This window comes from Prionailurus bengalensis, chromosome A2 (assembly GCF_016509475.1).
Source record: "Prionailurus bengalensis isolate Pbe53 chromosome A2, Fcat_Pben_1.1_paternal_pri, whole genome shotgun sequence".
In the NCBI taxonomy this organism is placed as follows: domain Eukaryota; kingdom Metazoa; phylum Chordata; class Mammalia; order Carnivora; family Felidae; genus Prionailurus; species Prionailurus bengalensis.
Genome location: NC_057348.1, coordinates 58512545 through 58535618, shown reverse-complemented (window position 1 = coordinate 58535618; position 23074 = coordinate 58512545). Strand labels below are relative to the sequence as shown.

At 47.4% G+C, this 23074-nt stretch overlaps 1 long non-coding RNA gene across 1 annotated transcript; it reads right to left on the bottom strand.

Moving 5' to 3' along the window:
• Positions 1 to 14698: 14698 nt before the first annotated feature.
• Positions 14699 to 18567, bottom strand: LOC122486421. Its single transcript, XR_006298150.1, has 3 exons — positions 18455 to 18567; positions 15006 to 15008; positions 14699 to 14712 (listed from the first exon to the last, which is right to left on the bottom strand). It is a non-coding gene; the product is annotated as an uncharacterized LOC122486421 (long non-coding RNA).
• Between the last annotated feature and the right edge of the window lie 4507 nt (positions 18568 to 23074).

The window sequence follows — 23074 nt, the reverse complement described above, 5'->3', positions numbered from 1 at the left end:
CCTCTCTCTCTGCCCCTCCCCTACTCGCATTCTGTCTCTATCTCTCTCAAAAATAAATAAACAATAAAAAACAATTTTTTTTTTACACTTACTATTTTTAACTGCCCTGAGTGGGTATACATTGCAACAGGATCCTGAACTAACTACCCTGAGTGAGTAGCAGGCCCCACCGGGTAAGGGCAAAGTCCCCCATAAGACTGACCTGCTTCTCATGCCACCCACACTTCTGTCAATCATCTACAAACTCAGGGGTTCCCATGACCCCTTTAGCGTCAATAATCTGTTAGAACAACTCAATAACTCATTGAAAGTGCTATACTTGGGGTCACGCCTTTATTATTAGAGGGGACAGACCAGGAGTAGCAAAATGAAGAGACACATAGGTCAAGGCAGAGGAGGAGAACAGGGGACACAGAGCTTTTGTGCCCTCTCCTCTTGGAACCCTCCTGGCACAGAACATCACTTCCACAACCAGGAAGACTTGAACCACAGTGCAGAGTTTTTACTGGAGTCTCATTACGTAGACACTAGCGCTTAAATCATCCGGTGCATGATTAAAGTACCTCTCTCTTCCCAGAGGTTGGTCAGTGAAGGCCCAACCCTCTAACTGATGGCTTGGCCTTTCGCATGACCAGCCCCCATCCTGAAGCTATCAAGGGTGTGACCAGTAGTCACTCATTAGCATAACAAAGACACTCCTAATCGCTCAGGAAGCTTCAAGGGGTTTTGAAACTGCCTGGGTAAAGATTAGACATATTTATTATACCACAGCTTCTCACCCTAAGCAACTCATTTATTTATCATTAACAAATATTTATTGAGGGCCTACTACATACCAGGCATTGAGAATACACCAGTGAACAAAACCAACACGAACCCTTGCTTTCATAGAGTTTATGTTCTCATGTGCGAGAGCCGGGGAACAAGTGAGACACACAAGTAAAAACATAGAGTATGCCGAGTACTACAAAGGCAAATAAAGCAGATATATCTTCATAGGGAGATACTGAACTTTTAGAAAGTGTGGTTTAGGAAGGCTATGAAATCCTAAGAGGATGACATGGGGGTAGGGGAAAGCAATGGGACCGCTTTGTGTAAATACTTTTGGGATTTTTAAATCATAGCAATGAATGATAAAATGGGACCGCAATGTGTAAAAGACCATGTTCTATGATGGGTGGTGCGGGCCAAAGGAATGACGCAATTTAGAGCAAAAGCTAATGAAAATATAACGTTAACAATGGCACTTAGGTATTTATAATTAACCAGTCATACCTGTTAAAGTAACCTTATTGTTAAAATTCTTGTTGGAAAAATAACTTTGTCAATGTGGACCTGTAAGTTTCTAGGCTCCACCCCCTTTTCACCTACTGGGAAGGGGCAACTTTTCCTAAAATCAAGTTTTCTCCAATTGCACAGTAACATTCTTAAGTTCCTTTTAATTTTTTGTTTTATTTCACTTTGGTGTGGTCAGAGGTTTGAATTATTTTTCTGGTATATTTAAATAACTAGGTCTTGCCCAACTAAATGCTGCCTATGAGAAATCCACTTAAGTATAAAGACAGAGAGGGGTGCCTGGGTGCCTCAGTCAGTTAAATATCCGACTTCAGCTTAGGTCATGATCTCACAGTTCGTGGGTTCAAGCCCCACATGAGGCTCTGTGCTGACAGCTCAAATTCTGAAGCCTGCTTCAGATTCCATCTCCCTCTCTCTGCCCCTCCCCCACTTGCACTCTCTCTCTCTCTTTCTCTCTCAACAAAAAAAAAACATTAAAAACTTTTTTTTAATATAAAGACAGAGAGAGGATAAAAGCAAAAGGATGGAAAAGGTATACCATGAAAACAAAGCACTAATCAAAAGCTGGTGTGGCTACACTAACATAATACAATGTAAGCTTCTAAAAAGCAAAAGAGGATTATTAGTAGAAAAAGGGACATTCTGCAAGAGAAAGGCATCAACTCTCCAAGATGTTAACAACCCTAAACACATATGCACTTAACAACAGAGCTTTAAAACACATAGAGCAGAAGCTCCTAGGACTAAAAGAAGTAATACCCAAGTCTGTTACTATTGCTGGAGAATAAGTCACTGGATCTTGGCTTTCTTTATCAATTCTCCTGTTTTTTAAATCCTGGAAGAATTTAAATTTAAATTTAATTTCTGTTTTTTAAATTCTGCTTTTAGTGCTATTATTTACTTCCTTTTATTTTCTTTAGCTTTTTTTTTAAAGACTTGAAATTGAAATCATAGATATAAGGTTTTGTTTTGTCTTATTACTTACTCTTGACAGTATTTAAAACCTTGAATATTACTCTGAGGATAATTTTAGTTGCCTCCATTTGTTTAAATATGTAGTGCTTTCACTAATGTTACTTTTTAAACAAAGTGTAAAGTCTTACTTTTCTTTAGAAAGAGACTTTTTTTTTCTTCAGAAGACTGCAGATACTTGTCAAAGGAAAAAAATTTTCAGGTAATGATAGACATTTAAAAAGGTAAACGTGTGAAGAAATGTTCGTGCCCTGAATGCAAAGCCTAAGTAGTTCAAATATACTAATTCTTCTTAAGTTGTTGTAATATTTAATTCAAACCTGACAGAGTATCCAAAGCTTATATGGAATAATACATGTAGAGAAATAATAAGGGCAAGCTTGTACTCCTGGATAAAACAAACGCATTGAAAGGCATAATAAAATGGGACCATACTGCCACCAGTATAGCTGGGCAGATAGATGGGAAAGGACAACTGTCCCAGAAACTGACCCCTGCGGGTATAATAGTTTTATATATCATATAGGTGACATGGAATTGAGGAACAAAAGAAAATTCAGAGAAAGGCTAAGATGTCAGAGAAAAAGCCTGGATTTTTCCGTAAACGCTACTGGGACATAAACTTGGGCCAAGGTAAATTACAGATGGATTAAAGATTTCAATGTACAAGGCAAACTTTTGGAAGAAGAAATAAAAATTATTATAATTTACCTTACGGCAGTATGGGAAGGGACTTCTAAAATGAATTTTTATTGTTTTAATCAAAATAATACATATCCTATGTAGAAATTATAACCTATGCATAATTAAAATAAAAATTACCCACAATTTTGTAAAATGAATATTAATATTGTAATGTAAACCTTTTTGGATGTCATAGGTGAATATTTACATAGTGCTATTCTATATCCCTTTTTACACTGGCCCATGTTCAGCGTAGAAGGGTCATTCAGCATGCATTTTTGTAACACATTTTCATCCCTTGTCCCTATGCATTCTGGAAGGGGTGTGACTTTCCACACTAGAGCCCCTTAGTTTAGCCAGCTCCAGGTCCCTTTTCAATTGTCCCACGTGCCTGAGAACCCAGGCTGTGGGGCCAGCAAGTCCTCATCAGTCCCTTTCTTAGATCACGCCTCAGGCACCATGGTGCTCAGAGCACAGATCTCTCAAAAGTAATCCCATTCGGTGTATTTTTTTAAATGATTTTTTAATGTTTATTTATTTTGGAGAGGGACAGAGCACGAGCAGGGGAGGGGTAGAGAGAGAGGGAGACAGAATCTGAAGCAGGCTCCAGGCTCTGCGCCGTCAGCACAGGAGCCCAACATGGGACCCGAACCCACGAACTATGGGATCATGACCTGAGCCGAAGCTGGATGCCCAACCAGCTGAACCACCCAGGTGCCCCCAGTGTATTTTTCAAAAGCCGATTCTCATCCCTCTTATACTACCAATATAGATGGGGTTGAGAGCCAGTAAATGTTTTTTTACACTTTCACTATAAACTGCTTACTTCAATGTGTATTTAAACTACCTGCGGTCCTGTAACTTTGAGTTTCTGTGCACACTCATTGCTCTGGGCCACACTGCAAAGCAGTGGGTCCATAGTGCTGGTCCTCGAGCAATCTGGGGGAGATTTAACAAACACTGGAGCCCGGAGCCAGCCTGACAGCACGACATTGGTCAGGGTCCTTCAGGTGACCCCGCTGCTGCAGCAGGCGGAGTCATTAGTGTGGGGCACGCACCTCCAGGGTAGGAACGTGACCTTGGCCTTCTTGCGGCCTTCACAGAACTGCATCCTACAAGGGCCATAGGGAAACCGGCTGCAGTTTGAGGCATTGGCTTCATGTCCTGAGGCTTCTAGGGTTTTGCTTTTGAGAAAAAGAAAAGAAATAACTCAGATGTCACCCTAGAAGAGGAGAAAAATCAAAGAAGCAGAAAGGGTCTGATTTTCATCTCAAGTGACTAACTTTCCCTGGAAATGACTAGATCAAAGTTAGTGCCACCCTAAGAAAGAGCGAATTAGGGTGGGATTACGTTGGGGCGTCTGGCTGGCTCAGTCGGTAGAGCGTGCAACTCTTGATCTAGGGGTCGTGAGTTCGAGCCCCACGTTGCGGGTAGAGATTACTTAAATAAATTAAAAAAACTTTAAAAAGTAAGGTGGAATTAAGTAGAGAAATATATAAGTGTAAAACCCAGTTGTTTGTCTACCTGAATACTCAAAATATCACATCTTCCAGAATTACATCGGTACAGTGACAGAAGTGTGTCATACCCATAATATAAAATATCAGGTAAGCTTTAAAAATGTGCCTTCAAACAGCATGGGGTAATATGTTGGGGAAACGTTAAGTAAAACCGTGTGTACTTAAAACTTTATAAATAATGTAATTCCAAGTCTGTTCATGATATGTGTGCATATATTTGTAGAAAGAAAGACGGCAAGGACATATTCCAAAATATTAATAGCAGTGATGGGCTTATGAGTGACTTTAATTTTGTTCTTTCCACTTCTCTGTGTGGATTTTTTCTTCTTTTTTTTCTTTGCCATGAACATGTATTATTCTGTAACCAGAAAATAATAGCAGGGCGCCTGGGTGTCTCAGTAGATTAAGCAACCGACTTCGTCTCAGGTCATGATCTCGGGGTTCGTGGGTTCGAACAGCACATCGGACTCTGTGCTGACGGCTCGGAGCCTGGAGCAGGTCCGGGACTCAGCTTTCACAGGAGACGGACTTTCCTGACAAAGCAGGTGGGAAGAAGGAAAACCTTAATAACACGATTGACCCTTGTTGGGAAAGGCAGTTGTGTTCAGGTTGCTGGAACCTTGCATGGTGGCACAGCGTTGTGGACCAGGCCTCAAACATCGCCTCCCATGGAGAGAAGGGGCCCTCAGAGCCTGAGCTGGGCACATCTCTTAGTGTGGGACTGTCTGTGTTCGGGGCTTGATGTGTACTTCTTTGTTCTGCTTAGGCCTGTGACCCCTGGCCAACCCCACTGCTTTCTGTTCCCGATGCGGAGGGAGCAGGGTTCTTTGCTTGCAGCACAAAACAGGTGCATGCTGACCATGACCCGGGGTCAGTTGCAGGGCAAGACCTCTTGGCCATGGGGGGACTGACAACCACTACTGCCTCCGATCTTGCCCTCTCTCTTCTCTGGGTAAAGTGTTCCATTCAGTGCCTGCCTGAGCCGTGTCTTTATTGGTGACCCTGACGATCGCAAACCATGCTGCAGGTTGACAGCCGGGACCGCTGCTCCTGGGGAGGCAGCCCCTGTCACTTGCTCAACAATACTAATGGTTATGTTAGCACCTTCTCAGTGCCGAATGCAGCGCGAGGTGTCTAATCATCTTTGTGCCCTGATGTGGCCGCACTCATTTATCCCTACTTCACGGTTGAAGAAACAGGCTTTCAAGGTTAAGTAACCTGCCCCAGATGACACCACTTATAAGTGCAATGCCCAGACTCAAACTCAGATTTGTTCTATCTCACATCCCCAAACCAGGGACAATCCAGGCTGGGACAGGCTGCCTCTGTTTCCCTCAAGGATGCGTAGAGACATCCAGGGTCAATTGCATAAACCCTGCCATCACATCACCCAGGTTTGAGCAGAGTTGTGTGTTAGGAAGGATCTGGAGCAGGGTAAGGCTGTGTGTACAAGATCAGTTCCTGACAGATTCCCTCCCTCCTGCCCCTCGATGGGAGTGACTCATCTCCTGAATTTCAGACATGTTTATCCCCTAGGAAGCCTAAAGTCCGAGCTTACCTACTCCTTCCTTTTTGTCTTTTTTTTTTTTTTTAACTGATTCCTTTATCAACTTGTTAACCAATGCATCGAACAAGTAGTAAGTCCTGTTTCATGCTGGGCATCATGAAGGTTCACGGTCTTGACTAGTATCCAAATAGTTAACCAGCCAGGAGTTAAAAATCATAGTCAAATGACAGACACCCCTGTACACCCCCAAAAGTGTGGAGGCACTCAAATGCTTTCTTAAGTTTTAAGAACCTAGCTACACTTTATTTTTTTTAATGTGTATCTATTATTTTTTTGAGAGAGAGACAGAGAGACAGAGTGAAAGTGGGGGAGGGGCAGGGAGAGAGACACAGAATCTGAAACAGGCTCCAGGCTCTGAGCTGTCAGCACAGCCCGATGTGGGGCTCGAAACCACGGACTCGTGAGATCATGACCTGAGCCGAAGTCGGACGCTTAACTGACTGAGCCACCCAGGTGCCCCGAACCTAGCTATGCATTAAGGCAAACCTGAAACTTTCAAAAGGTGGATGCAGAGACAACTCAGTGCAAGTGAGTAAAATTAAAACCTGATGGCTCATGGAGGACCTGGGCTCCAGGGATGGGGGCTTAGGCTGAGCAGAGTCAGAGAGAAAGAGACAAAGGAGGGAGGGAGGAAGGAAGGGAGAGGGGGAGGAAGAGAGAGGGAGGGAAGGAGGGAAAGAGGGAGAGAGAGAGAGGAGCTTCTGTCTGGGGCAGGATTAAACACGTGATCCTTAAGCCTGGAGCCAGGCACTCATGCCCCTCCATGAACAAAGATTATGCTTTGGGTTTAAAAGTCATTGTCACAGTCATTTGGTTGTCCTTACGGATACATTTCGCATGGAAATCTGCATCTTCCTGTGTCCCCAGTAGCAAGGGACCCCGCACTATCGGATACATCTTGAGTTGACTATGGTTTACTGGATTGGTGAGAGGACTGGTGGGTTCATTATCATCAAGGTAAATACATAACTTTGCATGAAGGCTTTCCTTGTACAAACATTTTAACAAATGTGTGTTTTTCCCCTAATAAACATTTTTAATCTCAACGTTCCAAGTCAACACTTTTTGAAATTATTATGACAAAATTTTCAATATTACGGGAAAATGGATCTTCTCAGCAAACAGATGTAGCCAGAAACTCCGAAGACAAGACGTAAGATAAGTATAGATGGGACTTAAATTTTATGGTAATTGGTATGCAAATATTCCCCGGCGTTCTCCTAACCCATCTAACAAGATGTAATGGCTAGCTTATTGCTTGTCTTCTCTGAGCATCTGTGTCAACAGATTCCCTTTTTTTTTTTTTTCAAGGTTCTTCATTAACTGCTAGGCAAAGCCCATAGCTTCTGCTTCTGTTACATTTTCCAGCCAAGGCTGAATTAAAGAATACGAGTTTATACATGTCTGCTTGCATGACTGGGATTTGACTGTTTCTGCCCACTGGCCATGGGCGCTCGCTGAACCAGCACCTACGGGCTACAGCTGACCCTCCCTCTAGCATCGACCTTACCTTTGGCCCTCTTTCGAACTCAGATTCGGGCACTGCTGCTGACTTCAGATGCTGGCTGAATCATCATGGCTTTGACGCCAGGGCTGGCCTTTCCCCTGGCCTGACCACCTCTCTGAAGTATACTGAGTGTCTTTGTGCCCCTCTGGACCCCTCACCCAGCCAGTTCCATCCCTGTCCACTCTTCAGCCCCTCCCCAGAGTTCACCAGAAACTCCAGGGCTCCCCCAAAGCTGGTCCCTCCAGGGGCCATTCCCTTCTTTCTTCAGGCTGCCCCAGTCCCCGTCCCATCAGAAGGTGGGTCCTTTCTCCCATATTCTGGACCAGAGACAAAGCCTGGGTTAATTCTGTCCCGTGTTATTTCTGAGTCTTGTGCCTGAATCTCACCTCAACAAATACACTGAGTTCTCTGAAGGCGGGGATCATAGCCCCTCCTCCTTGCATCCTCTTGCTGTGCTAGGCACAGATCTGGGCACTGGAGGGCTCTGGCTGTGCAGACTATTGGGTGACTTAAGATTAGTAGCTCATGGTTAACTCCAACCAGGTATGGGGGATTGAGCAGGTGCTGCTGAGCCCTCCCCTGTCTCCCTCTCACCATGCAGGAGAGTCTCTGTCTTGGGCATGGCTCCTGGGCTGCCTGGGTGTGGAAGTTAAGGAATAATAGAGCTGCAGAAGCATAAGCCCTCAATGATGGGGAATGTGTTTGTCTGCTAAGAAGCAATTTCAGCGAAAATTAACTCCATTTCGATGGAAAGAGTGAGGCTTGGCATAAGCTGGCCAATCCCAGAGGACAATAAAATTACTTCGTCAAAGCTCCGCTTGCTTAAATTAACCAAGCGAGCACTCCAGGATCCTGGCTAGATACAGAGAGTAACTAGGTTTTAATGAACAAAAATAGCTTCTTGGATAAATAAGAAAAATAAAGCACAGCCTACCTCTAGCAGAGGCACACATGGCTCCTATCTCAAGGACAATTGTCTCCCAAGCACACAATAGCCATGGGTATCCTGCACAGCTGTCTACACTATTGGCATTGACTATGTGTCCCCAAGACGTGTTCTTGGCCAGTGAAGTCCTGTCTACACTCCCCTCACTAGTTTGGCCCTCAAGGACTCTGTTCCTGTCCATGACATCTTGGACAACAAGTCTCCTCTGACTCTGTCTTCATGGCTATGGACTGGCCACCCAGGTCTAGGAAACTATGGACACTGACCATTTCCTCTGTGACTGTCTTCTTGGCCAGGTAGGTCCAGGATGATTGTCCTCCTGTTTCTCGTCTTCTACACTGTGCCCTTGCTCATCATGTGCTGGTCAACGGTATCCTAGACAACTATTATACTGATCGTACCATCTAGATAGATCTATGACCTTGGCCATCTCTGCTCAAGCCACAGATATCTAGATAACCAGGTTGATCCTAATCAGGCCCTTGGTGATTGTGTCCTGACCAGACACGTCTTGGAAAATTAGCTATACCAAATGGAGTAAAAATGTGTTCATATCCCCCTCTCCAAGTTCATCTTTTTTCATTATTCATCTGTATCAGTTATAGTTCTACCAGAGAAATAGAACCAGTAGGAGAGATTAGATAGATAGATGTAGATAGAGACAGGTAGATAGATGATAGATGGATTAGATTAGATTAGGTTGATGACAGACAAGTAGATGTGACAGACAGAGAGGGATAGATACATAGATGATAGTCCAGTCCAATAAAAGTCCTATGACATAGAACAGACAGCAGTCTAGAAGGTTCGCCAAGTAGAAGAAAGGAAAGTGGGTTTCCTTCTCTGTCCCGTCAGGAATAGCACTGGCCAGAATATCAAACCCAGACCCCCAGAGCCATTGTTGTCTCCAGCTATGCTTTCTCTGATTCCCTACAATAGCCATTGTCTTCTGAGAGGTACCTTCTCCAAGTCAGACCCTTTGGCCCTCTTGCTCTCCCCAAAACTCTATAGAATTTGGGAGTTGTCAGCCCTTATGTACTACTGTGACGTATACAGAGAGAGAGTGAGACAGAGAGGGAGAGAGGTTTGCTGCAAGGAATTGACTTTCATGGCTGCGGGAGCTGGCTAGGCAAATCTAAGCTGGCTAGGGCAGGTCAATAGGAAACACGGGCTGGAAACTTTCTTATTCCTCAGGGAAAACTCAGTTCTGTTCTGGGAGTTTTTGACCGCTTACATCAGGCCCACTCAGGTCATCCAGGATAATCTCCTCTACGTAGAACCAACCTATTGTAGATGTTGCTTATATCTACAAAATGCCTCCCCAGCACCGCTAGGTGAGCGTTTGAACAGCTGTCATAGCTGGCATCTCCCTCTACATAACGAAGGTGAATTTCCTACAGGTGCCCTTGAGGCTCATATGGAAGAGGTAAGAATCTTCTTCTCAGGTTTGGGCAGCCATGGCACGAAGGAGGGATCTGGGAGTGTGATCAGCCCTGTCTCCCGGCCCCAACACACCAGCTAAACAGCTTTATCTGTGGATGGTTTCACGCATGCTCGGTGTCAGCTGCCTGGCTCGTGCTGTGGTCTGCAAGTCTGATTTTCTGTGAGTCTGAACTTTTCCTCCAGGTGCGCCTCATGGCTTTGTCCTTAATGAGTCCCTCTCAGAGAGCATGGCCTGCCTTCACGGCACGGCTACCTTTACACGGGGGCTCTTGACGCAGCAAATTCCTTGGCTGCAGAAGTTGCTGCCTGCTCTGCCCTCTGTTTCCCCATCCATCCATCCATCCATTCATCAGCAAGCATTGTGGAGAGGTTGCTGTGAACCAGGCCCTGTTGTAGGCACCTGGGACCCATTGGTAAACAAGGGAGACAAAGGTGTCTGCCCTCAGCAAGCTTCTGTTCTCCTGGGGAGAGAGGGATCTGAAAAATGATGAGACATGTCTGACGGTGATAAACGCGGTGGACGATCACAAAGCTTGGAGGACAAGGATGCTTGGGAGAACCATTTCCATTCTCATTGGGGGGGTCAGGATACATTTCTTTGAGAAGTTGATATCCCAACACTCAAAAGATGGAAGAAGGCAAGAGACGGAGACATGAGCTTCTGGGGTGGGTGACGGAACACTCCAGTCGGAGCTCAAGGCAGGAGAATGTTTGGCACTTCTCAGGAAGGACGGGGGTGGGGGGCAATCTCCATTAAGCGAAGTGGAAAAGACCGGAACAGGAAGAGCAGAGGCCAGAGATGCAGCCGCAGTGAGATCTGGTAGCTCAGGCTGTGCTCTGAATAAGATGGGACCCATTGGAGCGTGTCCCCGTCAGACCGAAGCTCTCCGTCCCCAGCTGTCTGGAGAGCGGGCTGCTGAGCCGCCTCCAGAAGCCGCCCCCTGTCCAGCCCATACCCTCCCCTGGGCAATGCAGGGGTGAGAGAGACCCAGCCTTCTGGCCTCCGCTGGGGACAATTTCTGAAGTGCATTCCAGCCCCAGAGCTCTGGGGATTGGCAAGGTGGCACTGCCTGCAGCCGGACCACGTCCCCTACCCAAGTGTCCCCTCCAGGAGCTGCCCGCAGGGGACCCTCCCCACTGGACAACCTGCATGCCATTTCCACCAGAGTCTGGTTCCTGGGAGGAAGAGTAGTGAGGGGGAGGGTCTTCACCCCCCCAAAGCTGCACGGCCTGCCCCGCATGGAATCTGGGGGGGTTCCTCTGTGCAAGTGGGATCTCCCTTCCCTGCTGGGAACCACCTCCTCAGTGTCCCCTCCCTCTGCACCGCCTCCATGCCACTGAGCACGCATTTCCAAGGTGGGGTGTGTGGATGCCCCCTTGCCCAGGATGAAGAGCCGTACTGGGTCCGCCATCCTATACGTTCCTGAGCGCCGGGGCTGCATTCCCAACTCCCAGAACCAGCTGCCTACGAGGCTGCCGGAGAATTGATGCTTCTCTCCAATAGAAAATCCACTCACAGGTGAGACTCAAAACAGGAAATGCCCACCTGCTACTCCCCCACCTCCACGGTGACCTTGGCCTGCCCCACGCCCACATCTCCGTGTAGAAGGTGCTGCTGTCAATCAAACAGACCACAGAGGCTGCGGTGACGAATCAGTCCCGGGGATGTCATGTGCAACGTGGTGACTTAACTAACGCTGCTGTACGATCTATCCGAAAGCTGTTAAAAGAGTAGATCATGGGGCGCCTGAGTGGCTCAGTTGGTTAAGAGTCTGACTTCAGCTCAGGTCATGATCTCAGGGTTGGTGGGTTCGAGCCCAGCATGGGGCTCTGTGCTGACAGCTCGGAGCCTGGAGCCTGCGTCTCCCTGTCTCTCTGCCCCTCCCCTGCTCATGCTGTCTCTGTCTCTCAAAAATAAATAAATGCAAAAAAAAAATTTTAAGAAAAAAAAAGAGTAGATCCTAAGAGTTCTCATCACAAGGGGGAAAAAATTGTTTTCTTTTTCTTTTGTCTCTATATGAGCTGATGGATATTAACTAAACTTATTATGGTCATCATTTCATAATATATGTAACTCAAACCACTAGGCTGCACACCTTAGCCTTATACAGTGCTGGATATCAAGCACATCTCAAAACTGGGGAAAAAATAAATAAAAGACTGCAGAGGTTCTGGTTAGAGACGAGCCAGCAGCCCCACACGGCCAGCCCTGTCCACAGGTCTAATAGGCCTCTAACACGCTGCTCTCTGCAGAGAAATCCATCCTGGAGTGTCTAGAATATACGAATAACACATCACGTTAATAAGAAAAGATAAGCAAGCAAATAGGAAAATGGCCAAAGGATATGAATTCACTGAAGAGGAAACAGGCCAACCGACAGAAGAGACGATGCTCCGCCTTACCAGTAAAGCAGGGAAATGCAAATCAAGTCACCCACGAGATAGCGTCTCATCCACCCCTGTAACTGGCAAAAATTGGTTTGATGATATCATGGGCCGTTTGACGTTGAAGGAACCAGTTGCCCGGCACCCCCTGAAAACGTGTGTGTCTCAGGAGCGGCTGTTCCCCTGCCGGGGCGGGGGTGGTCCCGGAGCCCCCGCCAGGTGCCCAGGAGATGCGTCCCCGGATGCCACATTGGAAACAACTGTGTCCGTCACCTGGGCAGTGGCTCAGATGCTGCGTAGTCACACGGTGGGATATTGCTCAGAGATTCAGACGCTGAGCCCGGATCTATGCGGACCAACATGGCAGAGTACCTTTAACAGTCAGGATGGAAACCCATTGGCTTCACAGGTGTAATTACTTCGGGGAGTGCGTGATGGTAAGAGGCTGGTCACAGGGGACTTGGGTTTTCTCTGGCATCTTTTTACTGTTGTAAAAGAGAGCATATGGATGTATTTCTTGTCTCACTAGAGCACAATGGTAGGAGCCTGCCTTAGGGAGGGGGCCTTTCCTTCCCACCTGGGCTCACACCTGCACTGCACCTGTGAGCTAATCCAAGTCCCCCGCTGGCTGACAGTCTTCCCAGGACCCCAGTGAGCCCCCACCGTTACAGGGCTCCCAGGGTTCTTTAGTCCACTTCTTTTTTCACCCTGCCAACCACCCCACAGACCGATTTGCAAAGGCACAGGCAGAAGGCAGGGTTCCCGGTGGGAGTGAAGGATGCACAGCTGTTTGTCTCAGCCAATGCCTAGAGGGCCGTCCTCCCTGCCCATGAAGCTGGCCACCCAGGGCGAGCACACGCTTGGCCCACCGACAGGCCCAGAACATACTGTCTAATGGCCCCTTTGGCTCTCACCTCTGCAATCTCCTTGCACTCTTCCTGCCCCCAGTGCCACTGACATCCTGATGGGCTGGCAGGACCCAAAAGAGCCGTAGACCACCGAGAAAGACCCAGCAGAAGGCTCTCAGTGGGAGGGGCAAAAAATTAAGGGACTATGCAGACCTCACGTGAGGTCCTCCCAGAATAGGTTTGCTTGCCTGCCCCTCCCGACCCCCCAATACACAACACCTCCCAGGCTGAAGGCCAGAGGCCTCTCCAGAGCAACGTGGGCGCCCTTCGGGTGATAGAGGCCTCAAGGTCACACCATGTGGCCGCCACACCCCTCTGCCATCTTTGTTGTTCCTTGTCTCCCGTTCCTACTGTGCCTGGTGCACAGGCTGGACCGAGCCCCGCATTCAGAGCAGGGGGGAATAGATATGTGCCCTGGGAGGGCTGGCCTGCAGTATCACTGTGGCCAGCTGCTGCTCCAGAAGGACCTGGGCTGAATTGCCACTGGGGGAGCCCCCAACCAGCCCTGAAGTTCATCCTGGACTGCTGGGGGCAGCCCCCCAGGGAGGTCCATATCCGCTTCTGATTCTCCCGCCCAGGGTTTTCCTGGCCCTTTCTGCCATCCATCTCAGCTGGGCCACCTCTCAGCTGAGCTCCAGTTCAACTCCCTCTTTTCTTTTGCCCTCTTACCCCACTTTACTCCATTTACTAAAGCGTCTTCATTTCCCACCATCCACAGACCAACCCCCAGCCCTTTGTCCCACCGGATCAGCCATGGAATTTGAATGGGTGTCTGAGAGTCCAGCCCAGCAAGAGAGCACCAGGTGCTACCTCTCTGCTTCCCGGGGACAATCCCTGGCAACCACTCCAAGGTGGAGGCCTGATCCTGGAAGTCAGATCTGAAAGGGACCGCCAAGGTCCTTCTGGACTAGCCAGGAAGGATGCCTGGGTCTGGAGGCCCCACCTGCCCCATCTCTGCCACCCAGGCTCCTGGAATCCTGGGCTGATACTCACAGGTGAGAACGCAGTGGCCTTGCAAATATTCCCCTTGGCCTAGGCAGTGGTCCTGGGCATGGAAAGCCTGAATTCTACACCTGGAACCAGGGCTTAAGTTCAAATCCCAACTCTACTGCTTTGCTGTGTGACCTTTAGCAACTATCTTTACCTCTCTGAATCTGATAAGACTGCTGTGAATATTTCCTACCTCTGAATACAACTGCAACGTTCCCATTTGTCATGATTTTTTTTTTTAAAGCCAAGTTTCGATGACTTCCAAAAGTTTGGGAATCCCTGGTGTAATCCCATAGTTTCTTTTTATAAGTTCTTGGCCTGCTTACTGTTCAAAACATGAATTACAGAAAGGAAAGGTGAGAAGAGAAATAGCCCAGAGGACAAAAAAAAAAAAAAAAAAAATCTGCAGAGTTAGGACAAACTGCTGGGTGACAGCTTTGAAATGAAGCCACAGGGCTGTTAATTGCATTCTCTTTGCCCCCAGGCGTGTGCTCCTCTGTCTCGTCTGGTGTGGGATCAATGTGAGGGATGGTGAGCAGGATTAAGGAAGGCAGACTTTGATTAGGCCATCAGACAGGTAAAAAGGTATTGAGCCGACTCCTGGTGACTTATCACTAGATACAGTTAATCAGTGCGTGTGTTTGTGTGTGTGTGTGTGTGTGTGTGTGTGTGTTCTTTGTCTCTCTGTGTCTCTGTTTCTCTACCCTTCTCTCTTCCTCTCTCCTTTGGTCCCCACTCTATCGCATTGAATAAAGTGTGTGCATTCACACACAAGAGTCCTTGTGACTTCCTGTGGGAATCCAATTTTTAGCGAGTAACCAAAGGTTCGTAGTAGAGGACTGGTCTGGGGTCTTGGTTCACTTAACACATATTTCCTGGTGGGGAAAGAGCAGAGAACAAAACAGATGGTTGGGATGCCCCTGTGGTGCTTACGTCCCATTGGATCCAAACAGGTGGTCAACATTTCCCGTCCACTAGTGACAAGCATACAAAGAAACACACGGGAGAGAGGATGGGAAGAGAAGAGGGATAAGGATTTTGGATAAGGTGGTCATAGAGCCTACAGCGTAGTCAGCTGATAGGAATCTTTTAAATAACTACAGTACGTCCAGCACTGGGTTCTAGGAGGAAAAAAAATCGGTCTTATTCTCCAACTGAGCCAGGAAGCCAAGCTCATGGACTGAGAGTGGAGACACCTGATCAGACTGTGTGGCTTAGGTGTGGGCATTACAGTAGATGCAGGAGAGGAAAGTCTCCTAGGGTGCACCTGCTAGGGTGGAAAATTGGGGGAAATGATAACACTGAGAAGATAGGGCAGCAGGAAAGGGGGGTCCTGGGGAGGAAGGTGAGGGGAACTCTGTTTTGAACACGTCGGGCTGGAGGTTTGCTGCCCGCCTTGTCATGTTCGGTTTGCTCGAGTGCGAGAAAGCTGGGATTGACATCAAAAAATGGTTATTGACAAGCGTTTCAAATTAGCAAGTTATGCACAGAAGTATACCCCAGGGTTGCATTTCTTTCTATCTTGCCCTAAATAGTGACAACCACTCCTGACTGATGCAGGCCGAGCCTTGTGCCAGGCACTTTACATGTGTGGTGTCTTTTAATCCTCCTCAAACAGCTGAAGGAACATGGTTATTATTATCCTCATTTTATGGAGAAAGAATCTGAGGTTAGGAGAGACGACACAATTTGCCCACATTCTGTCCCTCCATTAAATAAGAACCTGTTGAACACTTACCCACACGGAACCAGAATTCAAATCCAGGTCTGTCTGACCCTGAAAGCCTTAATGTAATCTGATTTATGGTGTTAAACCGTTTTCCATAAATAGGCTTCATTTTTTTTTTAACACAGTAAAGGCTTATACTGAGCTATTCTCACAGAGTTCTACCTTGTTTCAAAATAAGCAAGAACACATAGGAAAGTGCCCCATAACCCAGAGTCAGAGGTCCAGGGGCACAGGGAACGTGGCAGGTGGTCTATCAGGCAATAACACATCACTGTCACCCCTGGGTAGCATGTGTGTGCTGACAGCCGCCTCTGGGTTGCTCACCTTGGAGATGCAAAGCCACAGAGGGTTGGCAGATGGACCTGTAACCTCGGTTTTGCCGGAGCTGGAGTGTTCCTGGTGGGAGAGGGGTTGGTGACCCGGATGCCTTGCTCAGGAGGGGGCCACAGAGGTGAGCCAGGCTGAACTGGGGTAAAGATGCTACAGTGAAACAGGATCAGAGAATATCCTACGCCAATACCTAGTGAGACACATTAAAAATAGTGAAAACAAAAGGGAAAAACCATTTTTAAAAAAACAGTCAAAAATGGATGAGTAGCGGGGCGCTTGGGTGGCTCAGTCGGTTGAGCGTCAGACTCTGGATGTCAGCTCAGGTCATGATCCCGGGGTCATGGGATCGAGCCCCGTGTCAGGCCCCATGCTAACCTGCTTGAGATTCTCTCTCTCTCTTCCTCTGCCCCTCTCCCCAGATCAGGTGCTCTCTCTCTTAAAAAAAAAAATAGATGAGTAATAATCTATAAGAAATAAACCTTACACCGCTTGTAAAAATAATCACCATAAAAAGAAATGTTCAGGGCTGGGGGGCGGGGGGATGTGTGTGTCCTGACCTTGGCCCCGTGCCAGAGAAGTGACTGGGAAGGAAGATATCCTGGAGGATGGGGAATGGGGGCTGGAGGAGTTGATGAAGTGTCCAGTGCTGTGTGTGGGGAGGAAACCGAGCCCACTGACCCTACTGCTGGGGTCACAGGCTGGGCCTGATCAGGGAGTGGCCCTGATCTCCACATTTGCTGGAATCCCTAGAAAGAAAATGGGTACCAGGCCTCCCCTAACCAAATAAGCTTCCCCCACCCACTCTCATGCCCTCAGGCTACAGCAAAGCAGACAGAAGAAAACCCTAGCCTTCCTAGAGGAGAAGAGAAATGAAAGGGACAGGGGTAAAGAAATGAGGAAAAGGGCACCTGGGTGGCTCAGTTGGTTGAGTGTCTGACTTCGGCCCAGATCATGATCTCACGGTTTGTGAGTTGAAGTCCTTCTCAGCACAATTCCCTTAAGCTAACATCCCCCATGAGGCTAATATAGCTGCCAAGGTTCCGGGCATCACAGAGACAACCTCACATTTCAGTGGCCAGAATTGGGTCACCTGCTTCTTCCTAAACCAATCACTGGCTAGGGAAATGGCATTACTAGGATTGGCTTAGACTAATTAAGACCCACCTCTGCTCAGGGCTTCCTGGAGGAGAGTGGACACCCAGACAGGTCTGGGGTTCTAACAACACAGAGCACAATACGGGGACATGGAAGCAATGGCTTGAGTAAATAACCAACCAATACTCCCCCCTGGTTAGATCAGCCATCCCAGGATCTTTGTCTAAACACCCAAAAGGGTCCCAATGAACCCAGGCACAAGGGAAAGCAGGTATAACAGGGAGTGTGGGGGGAAAAAAAGTCTATATTTAAGAATGTGATAGGCAGTTCTTTATAATTATCAAGATTCTGACTGATGGAATGGGCAGGGCAAAAGCTGGGCAGTGTTCCAGGACCATCGCAAGACCCTGGGATTTGGAGAAAATGGACAATCCCCCAGAGTCAGCCTTTGGCTCATCCATCCCCGGGCCATGGCAGGTGGATGGTGGAGATGACTTCATATGCTCTCAACTTTCAGTCATAGACGCAACTGAGAGGTCCCAGAAACCAACATCCACATCTTTTTTTTTTTTTTAGTTTTTATTTAAATTCCAGTTAGTTAACATACAGTGTAATATTAGTTTCAGGAGTACAACATAGCGATTCGTCACTTTCATACAACCCCCAGTGCTCATCACAGCAAGTGCACTGCCTGAATCCCCGTCATCTATTTGACCCATACCCCCCACCCACTTCCCCTCTAGTAACCATCGTTTCTCTACAGTTGAGAGTCTGCTTCTTGGTTTGTCTCTCTCTCTCTCTCTTTTCCCTTTTGCTCATTTATTATGTTTCTGAAATTCCATATATGAGTGATATCAGGGTATTTGTCTTTCTCTGAGTGACTTATTTTGCTTAGAATAATACACTCTAGAATGTGAGGGCGATCTGGCTGCGACATCTGTCACCCCATTGATCACCAGGGTTGATTTGGCTGATCTGGCTGGCTAGGCGGGTGTCCCCTTCCTCCCTCACTGTTCCATGTGCGTCCCTCCCGAAGCTGCGCGCTCGGTCAAAGAGGACAACCTTCCCCGATAGAGGAGGACCGTTCTTCGGTCAAGGGTATACGAGTAGCTGCGCTTCCCTGCTAGAACCTCCAAACAAGCTCTCAAGGTCCATTTGTAGGAGAACGTAGGGTAGTCAAGCTTCCAAGACTCCAGAAAAAAAAAAAAGAATCATACACTCTATTTCCATTCACATTGTTGCAAATGGCAAGATTCCATTTTTGTTAAGGCTGAGTAATATTCATATATATATATATATTCATATAGGGCTCTCTCTCTATATATATAGGGCTCTGCCCATAATAACAAAGCTGCTATAAACATTGGGGCCCATGTACCCCTTCAAATCAGTATTTTTGTATCCTTTGGATAAATACCTAATAGTGCAATTGCTGGGTGGTTCTAGTTTTAATTTTTTGAGGAACATCCATATTGTTTTCCAGAGTGGCTGCACCAGCTTGCATTCCCACCCATGGTGTACGAGAGTTCCCCTTTCTCCAAATCCTCGCCAACCTCTATGGTTCCCTGAGCTGTCCATTTTAGCCACTCTGACAGATGTGAGGTGGTATCTCGTTGTGGTTTTGATTTGTATTTCCCCGATGATGAGTTGATGTTGAGCATTTTTTCATATGTCGGTTGGCCATCTGGATGTCTTTGGAAAAGTGTCTATTCATGTCTTTTGCCCATTTCTTCACTGGATTGTTTGTGTTTGGGGTGTTGAGTTTGGTAAGTTCTTTATAGAGTTTGGATACTAACCCTTTATCTGATATGTCATTTGCAAATATCTTCTCCCATTCCGTCGGTTGCCTTTTAGTTTTGCTGAGTGTTTCCTTCGCTGTGCAGAAGCTTTTTATTTTGATGAGGTCCCAATAGTTCATTTCGCTTTTGTCTCCCTTGCCTCTGGCAATGTGTCCTTTAAGTTGCTCTGGTAGAGGTCAAAGAGGTTGCTGCCTGTGTTCTCCTCTAGGATTTTGATGGTTTCCTCTCACATTTAGGTCTGTCATCCATTTTGAATTATTTTTGTATGTGGTATAAGAATGTTATCCAGTTTCATTCTTCTGCATGTTGCTGTCCAGTTTTCCCAGCACCACTTGCTGAAGAGACTGTCTTGATTCCATAGGATAGTCTTTCCTGATTTGCCAAAGATTAGTTGGCCCTATGTTTGTGGGTCCATTTCTGGGTTCTCGATTCTGTTCCATTGATCCGAGTGTCTATTTTTGTGTCAGTACCATACTGTCTTAATAATTACAGCTTTGTAACACAGCTTGAGGTCTGGGATTGTGATGCCTCCTGCTTTGGTTTCGTTTTTCAACATTACTTTGGCTATTTGGGGTCCTTTCTGGTTCCATACAAATTTTAGGATTGTTTGTTCTAGCTCTGTGCAGAATGCTGCTATTATTTCTATAGGGATTGCATTGAATGTGTAGATTGCTTTGGGTAGTATTGACATTTTAACAATATTCGTTCTTCCTATCCAGGAGAATGGAATATTTTTCCATTTTTTTGTGTCTTCTTCAATTTCTTTCATAAGCTTTCTATAGTTTTCAGAGTAGAGATCTTTTACCTCTCAGGTTAGAATTATTCCTAGGTATCTTACGGTTTTTGGTGCAATTGTAAATGGGACTGATTCCTTGACTTCTCTTTCTGGTGCTTCATTATTTGTGCATAGACATGCAACCGATTTCTGTACGTTGATTTTCTATCCTGCGACTTTGCTGAATTCATGTATCAGTTCTAGCAATATTTTGGTGGAGTCTTTTGGGTTTTCCATGTAGAGGATCGTGTTGCCTTCAAAGAGTGAAAGTTTGATTTCTTCCTTGTTGATTTGGATGCCCTTTGTTTCTTTCTGCTGTCTGATTGCTGAGGCTAGGACTTCCAACGCTACGTTAACTAGTAATGGTGAGAGTGGACAACCCTGTCGTGTTCCTGACCTTAGGGGAAGAGCTCTCAGTTTTTCCCCTTTGAGGATATTAGCTCTGGGTTTTTTGTACCAACATCCACATCTTGACCCTCCAGCTGACAGGGTGTGGTGGCAGGGAAGGGTTGGGCTGAGAAGCTGTGAGGGCCAGCTGCGGTGGGCTGGTCCCAGGGTGCACAGCCACTCTGCTGCCTGCCTGAGGAGGTGGCCCTCTGGCCTGCAGTCGCCCGCATCCTCCTGATCTGGTCACTTGTGCCACATCTTCCTTCAGCTGTTCCTGTCACTCCCATTTCAGACTTTCTCAAGTTTCAGTTAATTTTATTTTATTTTATTTAAAAAAAAATTTTTTTTAACGTTTATTTTTGAGACAGAGAGAGACAAAGCATGAATGGGGGAGGGTCAGAGAGAGGGAGACACAGAATCCGAAACAGGCTCCAGGCTCTGAGCTGTCAGCACAGAGCCCGACGTGGGGCTCGAACTCACGGACTGCGAGATCATGACCTGAGCCGAAGTCGGCCGCTCAACCAACTGAGCCACCCAGGCGCCCCTGAGTTAATTTTAAATTGTGCCTAAATTTGGGGCACCTGGGTGGCTCGATCGGTTAAGCTCTGACTTCGGCTCAGGTCATGATCTCATGGTTTGTGAGTTCGAGCCCCATGTCAGGTTCTGTGCTGACAGCTCGGAGCCTGGAGCCTGCTTCGGGTTCTGTGTCTCCCTCGCTCTCTGCCCCTCCCCCTCTTGTGCTCTGTCTCTCTATATCTCTCAAAAATTAAATAAATGTAAAAAAAATGTTTTTTTAAATAAACAACTTTGTGCCTAAATTTTCTTTTGTGTTTCTATTCCTTTCACTTCTACTTTGTGTCTACAAAGCTCTAAATCGCATCATAAATGGGAAGGAGTCTCATTTTCCACACTTTGGGTACAAGAAAACACAATAAAGTCAAAATGGTATTTATTACTAAACACTAATTTGATACCACTGCCTGGCAAGACTCTCAGCCCTAGGCCCACTCCCTCTTCATTGGAAGAAGAGAGATTAGCAACGATTATAAAGGTGAAATCAAGGCATTCTCCTTGAAGCCCCTAGAAGACTTGCAGCGTAATTTGTAGGGCAATAACCTCTCACTGTGGAATCTGAGAGGATTCCACGCTGGGAGCCTGGTTCTCTTCAATACGCCTCTTGGGAGCCACCATACTCCAGGGGACACCAGAGAGGTGTAAGAGCCTTGTCTCAGAGTCAGAGGGAGCTGTGCTCAGCCCATGAGCTAGGACTGGGGCAGCCATGTGGCCTCAGTTTCCTTATCTGTCAAAGGGGGTCCGTGGTCTCTGTCAGACTGGTAGGAGGGTGCAGGGAGAGAGCACGTGGAAGACACCTGACAGCTTCCTCCCAAGCACCCTGGAATGGGTGGGGCAGGGGTAGAAGGGACCCTTCCGGGAACGTTTGTGGCTGAGAGAGCCCCCAACTGCCTCCCACCTTGCCACCATCCAGCCCGCACGGCATTCCCAGAGCAGCCAGCTGGAACTGCCACACCAGATAATGCCCCACGCTCCCTTGCGTGGGGAAGGACAGTGACTTCACGGGACTTCCTGGAGAGCACACTGCTCTGGGAATGCCTACACTTGTCCTCCCTTTGGGGCCAGTCGGTCTGTCGCCACGTGTTTATTGGGTGTCTGTGAGCACTGCTGTGCACAAGTCAGACACCTTTGTGTCCGATTCTGATGGGCACTGGCAACGAGTATCCACACACCCAGAGGTCAGATCTTGCCCAGCCTTGGGGGTCCAGCTCTGCTCTGGGGGAACTGGACACTCTGGTCAGCCAGCCTGGGTCACGTTCCCCCACTGCCATGGTGGGGGAGGCGGAACAGTGAAGAAGGCAGTCCCAGGAGGTGAGACAGGATAGTTCCCACCGCCTAACTTGTGGACCTCAAGCCACTGACGGGCCATGAAACCAATGAGCGAGTTTGCCGGAGAGAGGGAAGGGACACTGCAGGGGGGTGGGGCAGGTGACAACAGCAGCCATCCTCTGCAAAAGGGTTTAGAGGACAACCCAATAGGAGTGGGCAGGCTGGGGACCCCATGATCAGAGGAACCGTCCAACAGGAGTGGGCAGGCTGGGGACCCCATGATCAGAGGAACCGTCCCAACAGGAGTGGGCAGGCTGGGGATCTCATGATCAGACCAGGTGCAGAGGAAACAGTGTGACATCAGGCGGCGCACGTGGGAATGTCTGGGAGCACAGTGGACAGCTCCCATTCTGCATCCTTTATACAAAGACATCCAGGCACAGGGTGGACCATCTTGCCGGTTATTTCCTTCTAGATATCAGGGCACATCGCCCTCTGGTCTTTTTCACAAATACTACACACACACACACACACACACACACACTCATATATATATAACCTGAGTCTCAATATAAATTTTTTTTTATGTCTGTGGGTCACAAAGAAGGGAAAAACATCGCTCCAAACCATTCTCACTGGAAGCAGGTGGAGAAGTAACACCAGCACCGATTTTAGATTCGAGACCTGGCCCCAACCCTGACCAATCCATAGGATCCCAGGCAGGGGACCTCTCTTCCCTGACGCTCACTGAGAAAGGGAGTAAAAATCCAGCACCCTCAACCCCAGGCAACGCACAGTGAGAATGAGTCACCATAGCGATAGAAGTGAGCTCTCAACAGCTCAGCCTTGTACAAATGCGTGATATTGAGACGGTGAATATTAGGTCCTAGCCAAGAACC